At 41.9% G+C, this 12,584-nt stretch overlaps 1 protein-coding gene across 1 annotated transcript in view; it reads right to left on the bottom strand.

Moving 5' to 3' along the window:
- The window catches only part of COL5A2 (collagen type V alpha 2 chain), a 101,432-nt gene that overhangs the window by 86,273 nt on the left and 2,575 nt on the right, over positions 1-12,584 (bottom strand). The window lies entirely within an intron of this gene.

A 12,584-nucleotide genomic window follows, 5' to 3' on the forward strand; every position in this document is an offset into this window, starting at 1 on the left:
GTCGGGAAGAGAACTTTCTGACCATTTCAGGGCACTCAGTCCTGGGGGTTTGGTTCCAATCCTGAGCATGGGGCTCGAAGGCGGTGGCTGCAGGCAGCCCGCAGCTGAGCAGCGCCGGCGTGCTGACGTGGAGGAGGCACTCTGCTCCAGGACTGAGTGGGTCCAGATGCTTCTTCTCTCTTTAGAAAGGAAATTATAGTCTGCACAAGAGGAGCTTGGCACAGCCAACCTTCTAAGCTAGGAAATTTCATGATCTGTTGGAATATATTAACATGTACATTTTCAACTCCAACAGAGACAGAGCTTGTTTCTGGAACAAATGTTTGATAGGGGCTGGGTTGCAGGGCCTAAGGGAACACGAGGGGCTGGATGATTTCATTTCCCCTAAGCTAAGGCAGTTGGCAAATGCGGTTTGCTGCTTTTTTGCTTTTATTGTTATGAATTGTGTGGATAATTGATGGCAGGTTGCCTAGAGCCTAGGATAGGCCTCCTTCATGGAAGCTGACATAAACAAACGGTGGCTTGCCTTTATTTCAGTCATTCTGTGCAGATTTCAGAACCAACAACGACCCGTGGAACATGGAGAAATCCCAGCCCAGAAGACTCGAGCAAGCTCATGGAGGTCACCCTTGAGTCAGTTCGTGCTCCTGACTCTCGGCACCAGCTGCAGGCACAACCCCTTCGGGTGAAAGGGATTTCAACTTCCAAGCAGCTTGCCTAAGACCATTCCCAAGCCCTGAACTTACAGTTCATACTGCAGATCAGAGGTAAAATAAATAAAAAGCGAACCTCCTGAGAGCTGCATTTAAAAATAAGAAGAAGAAAATAAAATCAATCCTCATATTCTCAGCCAAAATTCTCCAAGCTCAAATAAACCCATTAACACTGCATTCAAATAAAACATTTACCTTCCCAGTTATACACCAGATCTGCACAGGTGTGTGTCTCACAAGCTATTTGAATTCCTAGAGCACAAAAAGTGTTTAAACTGTAGGCAAAATATGTAAGGTAAGGTTGGTAGCTAGGTGCCAACTTGTACAAGGATCAAGCACAGCTAATTTCCATTTCATAACCAGTTTAGTTTAGCCTTGAAAATAAAAACCAACTGTTTGAAACATTCATTTGAAATTTATCATGTTCTTCATGTCTATCTATCAAGGATAATAAGAAAAAAGTTGATTTTAAACTTTTTCAGTGCAGAAACCAAACCAGAACCACCACTGGGACAGCCGATTGACAAGAAGTGAGAACTGGTGTGTATTCAATTAAGCACTTCTTTTTTCTCCTCAAAGTAACAGGAACACCTAAAGTGAAAATCATTTTGGAGCTAGTAGGAACTCAGGCCCTTGGTTTTGCCAGCTTGAAGCAGTGCTGGGAGCCGAGGACATGCGGGGTGCGAGGAAGGAGCAAAGGAGCCGGAGCACTGCGGTCACTGCTCATCAGGTGGGGAGCAAGAAGGGGCATAGTCAACATCTTGGTCAAATAAAAGTGAATTCCCTGCCCAAAATGTGTTTCCCACCCTAAGGAGGAGGCAGATCTGCAGCGAATCTAACTGCCAACCCCAAGTCCAAACCCTGCTCAGCTGCCCTAGGTAAATGTCAGACTGCCAGAGGGCAATTCCCTCCACCTCCCCGTCACTCAGTACTGCAAAGAGCCAACCTCCCAGCAGCACTGACACCAACGTTGCATTTCTTTTATGGCACAGCACCGGGGAAGGCACAGCAGAGGACATAACCATACATTTCCCAGAAAATGCTCTGTAATTTCAACTTAACAGCACTGCAAGCTCTATAAAATCCCTCTGTGAAGTACGTTCTCTATGTGCACCTCATTGTTATGGTTGGCTGGATTTCTGTAATTATGTACAGTTTGAGGTCAGTATGGAAAACAGGACTCATCCTTTACTGGCGAGCTCACTCCAAAAAGAACATACCCTGAGGAGCCCAGGGATCAGGCACCGTGGCAGAAGAGCCAACTGGTAAGGTAGAAAGGCTGCGATTGCTTCATTCAGAGCACAATTCCTCTTCGGAATATCTTAAGGGCAATAAATTAAATCCCAGATGCACATCTGGTAATAAACAATGAAAGAACAGAATAGCATCCATATAAATCATATCTCTGTTACCAAAAGCATCTTCTTCCAAATAGGACAGTGTACACCAGCCGGTGCAAGTCTTTTGCACAACATCCTCGTGCAATGGAGCTAAACAATTAAATATAAAACAGGTGTCTAGAGCTCCCAGTGAGACGCCCTTACACAGAAGGTGGACATTATGTGAATAAATCTTTGAAAGCAATGTCTGGGTATCAGAGTATCTGGAGGGAATATTCAGGAGCAGCATACTGTTGGAAATGGATGCCTAAACCCCTTTCTGCTTCCATTTCCCCACCTGTTAGCAGTGCAGCATCTTAACACGTGAAGAAACTGCATACATTTGTGTATGCACAACATTTTGAAAGGGGATGACATTTTACAATGATGTAGCTCTACAAAGTTTTCAAGAAAGCAATCCAGAAGTAAAACCCATTCTAAAGTCCATAAAATACAGGAATATTGAAGTACGGTTAGTGGGGCACTTTAACAGATCTTGAGAAATCTCTCTGCAACTATTTCCTGCTCTAAATCTCTGTTGCTGGTTGGTGAAGAACAAAAATGTTATTTCTGCCCTGAACTCTTTGTATGTAACTGCACGGATCAGAAGCGCGTGTAACACTGACTCAGGGCGTACTGCAGAGGCAGCAGACTCTGCTCCAAAACTTGCTTTAGAAATTAATGTGACTGGCACGCACTGGCACAACATAGGAGCTGAGTGACACCCAAAAACTTCAAAGGCTAAGCAAGCCTGAATTTTGTAAGCATGTCAGACTCCTCATGATGCAGGAGAGAGTGCATTGCTACAAGTGTTGGCAAACCGATTACAGACCTGGTTGAACAGAAATTAAAACATTGCCTTAGTGTGAAGACAATTCCATTGCCAAACCAGAGCTGTCTGGTAGGATGCTCCGACTTGTTTCCCACAAGATGAGGAGAGGAGAAAAGAAAAGGGAAAAAAAATAAAATAAACAAGAAAAATAGTATAACAGAGGAAGGAAGCATTTGGAGGACTCACTTTGTGTTTCCTGGTATGTGGTATGTCTGTGTGCATGGGTGATGGCTAAATCTACAACTGCTCCCAGTCCCAAATCCATTTCTGGGTTACCAGAACGTGTAGCAGAGCTCACGAATGACACATGCGTACATCACCCTTAGGAACAGGGGATATGTTTAGTCCAGTAAGACTTGAAAGAAATATTTCAGATGTCTGACAAGATCATGCTGTACCGCACAAGAAATATTCACTGTACAATATACATCCCTGCCCATGGCAGGGGTTGGAACTCAATGATCTTCAGGGTCCCTTCCCTGAAGGGGAGCTTTCACGAGCAGCTTTTCCTGCACGAGCTCAGAAATCATTCACCAAATCCCCATCCTATTTGTCCCAGATGATTCGGGGTTAGCGGGGCGCAGACCTTCCACCCACAGAAACAAGTGCTAGGAGAACCTGGCCGAAGCAAACAGCTCTAGCCCCCAACCAAAGTTTGTTTTGTATCAGAAGGACTCCGAATGCTCAGCTATTTGCCTTGCCTGCCTATGACACAATGTCCTGGAGCTAGCTCTGCCATTTGAATAAACAGTTTTAAGTCAATACTGTCTGCAAACTTCGGAGCATCAGTGTCCTGGTATTTACATTACATTGTGAACTGCTTTACGCTGTATAAACAAATGATTTAGAAAATTCTGCGTCTTCCTAACTTCAGGGAGGAATTTCAGTCTTTCAGCCTTCACAAGGGAGAAGACATTTAAAAAGAAAAAAAAAAAAAAAAAAAAAAAAAAAAACAAGAAGAGTGAATTTAACCACCTTATAAAGAAATAAAATCCAATCCAGGAAAAATCACTCTGATTTTTATCTTCTTTGAGGCCAGAAGAGTAAGCTGGTAGTTGCAACCAACAGCCACTGGAGACCAGTTTCAGTAAAAGCATACCCCTTTAGCTAAATCACCTGCAAATCTTGTGGTTGTATAGTGAAAAACTCGAAGTTTGAACATGGACCGCTCCCCTAACCAAAAGCAATTTATTTTATTATGCTGGGAGATAACAAGGGTACATTGAACCCATACCTTTTTTATTCAGCTTTCACTTCAGCTTGCCATCTTTCAGCTCACAATGCCGTTTTATCTCACAAGAAGTGCTGTATTTTCGGCTACATTTTGAAACAAGTTTAAACATTTAATCTTTTGGATAAGCAAAATGAAAAACTAAAATAATTGAAATCCTCATTCATTAAGGTATTTAGGCAAACACAGCTAACTACAAGTCACACCATTGTAAGAAAAAAGGCTATTCATGCACTTTAAGTTGGACTCTAAAGCACTCCACTGAATGGGAGGTTTAAATCGCCAAACATTTACTTTCTGTGTTCATTACATTCAAACACAAACAAAATCCGCTGCCTATCTTGCACAGTGCCTGTAAAACAGACAAATTCCATCCTACAGGGGTTTCCTAGGAAACCAGGGAAGGCTCGAAGAAACAGAGAACAGCTGGAGGGGGGAAAAAAATTAAAGTATTGAGTTCTTCATATCCTCAATTGTAAAACCATGAGAAAGATATCACTAATAAAAATTAGAGCAGTACAATTCACAGTGGTTGGCCCTGGAATCCTTCACGAGGACAAATATGCATAGCCTGAAGAGATCAAGACTTAACTCTTCTCTCCCTGCCTCCCAAAAAGCTAAATAAATGGAAATGTGCACGATTTGATGCAATGTGGGAAGGCTGCAAAGCCTGTCTGCTCAAAGGAAGAGGAAGACAAACCTGACAAAGAGGTGTATGTACTGAAACCTTACAGCAAGCAACAAGTCCTGTGGCTCAGCATCTAGAGGTTTCTCTGCACAGGGGCCAGATTCCACTTCCGAAGTGAGTCAGCTATTCCAACTGAAAATCCATGCGATTCAACAAAAATATTATTAGCATGATGACTCAGTACATATATTACAGTAGTTCCCTAAGGCTTCATCGGAGATCAAGGATGCTTTGTGTTCAGCAGCACTGCACAAACTCGTAGGAAGGTCCTGCACTTTACAGTAACAAGATACCATCAGATTACACCATAACGACTCGGTCTCGGCATCCAGGTTTAGATAAAACTTTCTCTCACTACAGCCAAAGTTGCAACCAGAAGAATGAAAATCAGGTAAAGAACAACTTGTCCCTGATTTCTGAAGCAGACTGGTGGCACTCCGTCTGTCATTAGTATAATTTTAACATCCAGTGCTGTCAGAGCAGCCATACTGTTGCGTTGGCTCTCCCTTCCCCACACAGCTCCATTTTCCATGTTCTGCTGTCTTTGTCGCCAGGCTCAATGTCTCTTACATCAGGTTCTTTGCTTCCTTTCTTCCTTTGTTGCCAATGCATGTTCCAGTGTTTTCTGCCTCTTGCCAAAACAAGCATTTAAACATCTGGAAATCATCCTCCATTACCTTCTCCAGTGAGACGCCTTGCAATGTAGTTCCCATACAGTGGGAATGTCTGACGTCTTGAGACATCACCAGATATATAAATGCACTGTACATATATAATATACTACAAATATAATGAACTATGTATTATACCAATCTAAAATTTAACACACTGGGAATTACTAACACAAATGAATTTCTGTGAAAAATTTCAGCATTTATACCAGTAGCATCACAGTCCAAAATGTTTCTGATTTGAAAGAGTTCTAAATTAAAGATATTTACAATAAATACAAAAGATGATGCTTATTACATGCAGACTTGATTTCTTTTCTAGGACATGCAACTTGAAATTAAAATATTTTTTCCACTAAGACTTCCACTCAACAAAGCATTGGATAACCTAAATGGGATTTCAGATGCAAAACTGGGAGCCTTTTCTGTGATCTGCCTATAATAATGACATCAAAGTACTATGATTTGAATACTGGGCCTGTGAAAATCCTCACATCTTCAGAAGTTGTTGCCACATGCATTCCTCTTCGCTGCTCAGACAACTCAAGCTGTTTTTAAAGGTTCAGTTTTAATAAAATACAGGATTGCTAACAAATCTTATGCTATGTCTCATTAGAGGCAATGTATGCCTAACGCACTAATTTGGTCCTGTACACCTTTCACCAAAGGCGTTATTTTAATAGCTCACATTTCTGAGGAAACACTCTGAAGGCATATATATATCAGCTTTTCACATGAAAAACTCTTCCCTGTTCCCCATGAGTTAGCATTAAGGAAAAATATCTACCTTTACCTGGGGTTGGTAGCTGAATGAACAGCCTTCTCCATCTTTCCCTCATGCTTTTCTGCCTAACATGAAAACACGTGCTGAGAAGGCTGCTTTCTCTACTAGATCCTACTATCTGACAAAGAATTACATCCTTAGTTTTACCCTCCTCTGATCACACAGCATAATGTGAACTCTGCTTTTTGTTTGCTTTTAGTTTTTTGAATCACCAGTCCAACCTACACTTTTCTGAGACAATTCTGCTCTTTGATTTACCCATGTTTTTGCACAGATGGCGAGTATTTCATTCCTCAGTGTCATTCGTATCCTGCTTTTTTCTTGACCAAGATGACTACAGTACACCACCGGTGAAACCACAAGGTATCATCCACAATGGAGATAAATTACTGTTAATCTTGTACCTTTAATTAACGGTCCCACCACTCACAACAGCAACATTCAAACCAACACTGGCTTAAAGAATTCAGGAGACAGAAGCACCAACCACTTTATTTGCAGTGAAATGCTTTCATATAACACTGCATAAGCCCTCAAACAGCAGTCTTTTGAAATTATCTGGAGAAGAGGGAAAAAAAAAAAAAAAGAAGAAGAAGAAAATAACTCTACTACATCTTTTGTGCAAAGGTGAATGGAAAACAGGCAAGCAAGCAAGCACACCTTGCATCTACTGGTTCTGGTTTAATTCTTTCCTTAAACATCTTTCTTTGTCCTGTTGAGATATTTTACAAGACGGTAGACACGATACCTTAGACTGGAAAGTGATTAAAAAAGAAAGAAAAGAAATCAAGATCATCCACGATCTACTGTTAGAAGGACAGCTTTAAAGCAAAGTCTCAGCCCAGTGTCTGAAGGAACCCAAATAATACAGCTATCCAGGGACAGGTGGCACAAGTTCCTCCCAAACGAGGAGCAATTTCTTCCTGACTAAGCCAGTATTTTCATGGTCATTTTAGAGTGCAATATTAATCTTGGAGCAACTGGGCCAAGACACAGACTCACAATGATTCCTTTGACCTCCCTTATTCCCTCCCGTCCTACACTACGGGGCCATTGTGCCTCTAATATTTCACTTCAGGTCCTCAGCTTGCTGACGGCTGCTGGCAAGGACTTGGTGACCGAAGAGTGTTTGGTGAAGACATTGCACTGACATTCTCAATCAGACGTCTACTGCTCGGCAGGGAGCAGGCCTGAATGAAACAGCGTACTCTTGCCTTCCTACTCTCAATGAGTTCACGTCCAAACCTCTGAGTTCCTGCCAGCAGCATCAGAGTTGCTGGTTTTGTTTCTACTCAGCCACATTATCCCAACAACAGGGGCACAGAGATTCACATTAATTCCCTTGTCCACCCATGCTACCGTTATCTGGTCCAAAGCCTATAAATGAAAACCAGCGAAGGCACAAAACTCTGTGGAAGTTTCTCCCTATAAAAACAGCCCCGTTATATCATCCTCCCAACTGTAGTATTTACGCGAAGCTGCAGAAAACCACGAGCTCTCCAAACCTCCAGTCAACATTCAACTGGCAGCAGCATGGCCAAGGAACAACCTTAGCCTGGCTCTTCAGAGACGAGACCTTTCTTCGGCAGCTAAGAAAACCAGAATCTCAAGGGCCCGCATGAATAGAGGCTTCCTGCAGGAGAGCAGCGCACCGCTGGCCCTCGGACAATCATCCTCAGTCTACTATATAGTAGACTAAGTGCTACTATTTTCATAACCATAAAGCAGCCTATGAGACAAGAGTTTTGATGTGGAAACCCAATGGCAGCCAAGCTCTGCTTCTAGCAGACAGCAACCATGGGCAAACGGAGGTGTGTCGCAGCTCAGGGCACGTCTGGTGGCTGAACACCTCACTAATATAAAAACCCTAGGTGCAAAAAGTTGTTATCTGTTTCCATCCATAGTGGCTGTAGTTCCCAATCTCTGATATATAAGCATTAAAGAGAGTCACAGAATATTCCATATCTGTATTTTCCATAAGGAAAGAATTCCTAATATCGACACCAAATATGTTCAGAATCATCAACATATTCCTTGACCTGTAGTAAGGATGCTTTAGAGCATCATGGCATCAAAAGACCGTCACTAACACATGCAACAGAGGGTTAGATTTCCCACTTCTCGCATCTATTTCCCTTCATCTGCAGAAGTTTGTAATGTTCATTAGTAATTATTCAAAAACTTAAATATGCAAAAGGCTTTGGAAGCAAGAGGGTCTAAGTGCCCTTGTTTGCAGTCAGTAATAAGGAAGTCTAAACACGTGGGCCTTTTTAAACTATTAACTTGGAAAATGTCCCAAATTTGCTGAATTGTTGATAAGAGTTTTAGGAATGTGTCAGTTCCAGGACACGCAAGCAATGCCGGAGTTCCTGGAAGGGAAGGCACCACAACGTAGGATTTCTTACTTGCGCAACATGAATTTTACAGTAGGCAATTTCAATAAGGAGCAACTAGGAAGCAAAATTGCCTATCACTTTCTCTTTCTCTGGTAACTCAAAAAGTCAGAAAAAAACATAAGTCATCAAAAAATTATCAGTGTGGAGAAAAGGTATAATTTATAAAGGCACAATGTATGGATTACATCAGCTATATAACCAGGACACAGTGTCACCCACACGGTGCCCCTCACCCTCAGAACATTACGTGTCTTATCAGCGACTTTTCTGCAGCTTGAAAGCATCTGATTTCTTCAATAACTGAAGAACATTTGTTTTATACTACTAAAACCACTGTTTTCCTCATTCCCTTCTCACTATGCTTTGAATTAATGCATTACACATTGCAGTTCAGATAGCACCCGGCCTCTTGCACGTGACGCTCTCGCCAAGGGTTGAGAACACTTCAGCAAGGTGGGTCTGCTGCGCTGGGAGGGTTTGGGCAGCGAGCAAAAGGCTTTCCTCATGCTTTGAATGTTCACCTCCAAGAAGTCTTTGTCAAAAACTGAAATTCCAAGTTAATCTGATTAATTCATTTTACACTAAAGGATACTTAATTTTGCCCTATGCATTAGGCTGAGGATAGGTTCTTTTGGCTATAAAATAAGTTAAAGTCTCTTCTCTGATCCAATTGGATTATCAATTGGGTCAGCACTTGGATTTATTCTTTCTAATCAAATGTTTCTCAAAATTTCTTCTATCATCAGGACCTCATACACAAAAATGAGCAGGGTCACAAAGACAAACATGGGCGAAACAATCAGTGTACATATAAGGACAGATCACGTGCCTCCAGCTGGAATTTCGGCTATTTTTTATTAGTACTTTATTATTTTTTGGCTCTGAGTTCATTGCCTTTCTCTGTATATGGAAAAATAGCTGCACACAGGCCACGAACATCTGCTCTGTTTTTTTTAAAGGATTGTAGCGTTGCATAAAGGTTTGCCTCCAGAGGAACTGGAGGCAAACCCACATATACACACAAGTATCCCTGCGTTTCTTTTCTCACAAAACACTGAAAACCAAGTAAAATCTAGTGAGTTGACCAGCTCTACTTCTAACCACAGACAAAGCACATAACTTCCAGCTAGGCTGGAGAGAAATCTGGCTAGATACTACTTACACACCAGGTACTGCTCTTAAGCAAAGTTTCCATCGGCACATTTATTATAAATTGAGGTTTATAATATTTTTTTCAGAAAACTTCTAAAAAGCTAACCTAAATTGAAAAAAAAAAAAAGTTTTCTGTTAATACACGTTACTGTTAAAAAGAACCAACCCTGCAGTGCATTACGTGACCAAATGGACCCGAGGGAATGCTACCGTATTGAAACAAATTGCAAGGATGAAAAGACTTCATCAAGAAATAAATGGTGCACGTGCCAAAATATGAGAATGGGAGACTGAGGGAAAGAAATGACCATTCTGGTTTCTAGGGCAATAATCTACATTTGTAAATAGTGGGGAAAAAAAAAAAAGCCTGTACAACAACCATCAGACACAATTACTCTTCAAGCACAATGCATCTTCTGAAAAAGCGAAGCTGATGTGGATGGCTTATGTTGTGTGGATTCCAGAATTTCTGAGCAAGTGTCCACTCATTCATAGGAAGAAACTTCCTCAGGATTCTTCTGGAGGCAATTTCTCCTTCCCACACTGTTACAGGCAGGGGAGCCAACCACAGATATTCAGAAGTTGTGAGTCAGTCCCCAAAGAACTGAGTTTGTTGTTTTGTTGTGTTGTGGTTTTTTTTTTTTTTTTAATAAATAATAGATTCTCATTTTCTACTTGTTCAGAGCCATAATCACTTCTGGTTTTGAGAGATTCACAATGATCAGACCCACAAACACTGATACAGGTGCACACACACACGCGCTTTCTCTCACACAAAGCAGAGGCACACATTTAAGCCAATGATCCTAAGACCTAGAACTCTGTGAAAAGAAAAAGCAGGTATCTTGAGATCCTCATTCAGATTGTGAGAGCTAGCAAGACTGAGATGTTTTTTCCCCCTTTTCATCTCATTCTCCTTAGGAACTCTCAGTCAGGTTGAAAGATCCAGGAAAACCAGGGGAGCATCTGATATGGATGCTCAATAATTTCCCCCTCACAGCTACAGTGCACTTCTTGCCATCATATTCCCAGCACCTGTCACAGAGAGGAGGCTGTACAACATTTTAACCTCTTTTCTCCCTGAAGATAACGTCTCTGTGATCAGGGACAGGTTGATGGACATTTTAATAGCCCCAACTCAATCAGCTCAGCTGCGTCTGTCTCCATTAAGCCAGATCTCTCCTTTATTTGGTTTCCAAAGTGTCGAATTCAAAGAGGGCAGAGAGGATCATGAATTCAGAGGGGACAACCCTCATTTGTCTGTTCTTGCTCACACAGTGGAACGAGGGAAATTAGTTCAGATACTTTTAATCAATGCTAGGGCTCACGCTGATCTCAGCTGACATAGGGCTGACACTGCCAGAGTGGGACAGGGAAGGATAAACCAACACAACATGCTCAGACGAAGGTGAGATGCAGAAACTGATGAGCACCTAATGGCAAATCTGGGGCTGCGGTGAGAAATACAAGGTTGTGGCACTGGGCCACCGCTGCCATGCCCCCATGGGCTCTGCACAGACGGATCCTTTTGGAGGAGGCAATTCCCACAGCTGCAGCTCTCAGCCAAGTTACCAAGAGACCTTCCACTCAAGGTGTGTTTCTAGCTTTCTTAAATAACTATGTCAAAGAAAGCAATCACATTTACAAGTCCAAATGGATGGGAAAGGATGGCAGCAGCATGCACTGCTTCTGCGAGTGCTTTCCTCTATACTGAGTCCTAAGGGAAGAGGAAAGACAGCACTGTGTGTGGAGATCCCTCCAGCAGAGCTTCCAAGTAGGCACAGCTGAAATTGTGCTATTTAAGCAATCTTCTGGGCACTCACTCCATCTCTGAGCCTGTCCATGCCCCTACAAAGAACATAAAGGCATTTGCAGAGCTGCCTTCATTCCTATGTAGCTCTTTAATGGACACAGTTAAAACAGCTAGGAGTAAAATAAATTTTCCTGTACTAGGCTTGAAAGTGTCTGTTTTTCACATTTTGATGTGCATTTTAAGTGTGTGAACTATACTGCACTGGCAGCCAAGTGCTCTTGAGCAAAACAGATCAGCCTGCAATAGTTCCAAGAGAAAAAAATAATAATAATAATATAGAAGCTGGCATTACTTAAAAGCACAGCAATGATAACAACAGCAAAGTTAATCTGGTTTAAAGAAGCATTACAGCTCTTTTATTATTATATATATGTATATATTTACCTGCTTTATTGGTTTGACTTATTTCTCAATATATGGATGTCACTCTCACTGCCATAAACTCTGTCAGATACTTCTGCAAAACTTCTTTCTTGCTTCCACTGTGGTTGACATAACCAGTTTCTAATTGTTCTCATTTTTTCCACCACTGGCATGATAAATGACTGCTGCACCAGTTTTACATGCTTTTTGAAAGTCTGAGAAGTTTTTTTTTTCCTCGTTTGCACTTCCAAAAGTACCTTACTTGTTTCCCCAAGTACCTCTGAAATTTGTTTAACATGGCACCTACGTTCAAGTGACACTTGACCAACTGAGTGGGGAGGAGTGAAGCAGCAGCCAACACAAAATCACTGGCAGTCCAACACAACGTACACTGCTCTTGGACCTCTGCATGAGCTGGTACTGAAACCAAGACAAATGAAGGGCAAAAATTTCTCCATTTGGCAGCGTTTTGGGGCTTCAGCCAGGAACTCCATCAGGACTGAAAACCCCTTGTTTATATTCTTAAACCAGACCGATGTGTAGGATGCGCTCCCTTCCTCCT

Source organism: Anas platyrhynchos, chromosome 7, assembly GCF_047663525.1.
Source record: "Anas platyrhynchos isolate ZD024472 breed Pekin duck chromosome 7, IASCAAS_PekinDuck_T2T, whole genome shotgun sequence".
Classification (NCBI taxonomy): Eukaryota; Metazoa; Chordata; class Aves; order Anseriformes; family Anatidae; genus Anas; species Anas platyrhynchos.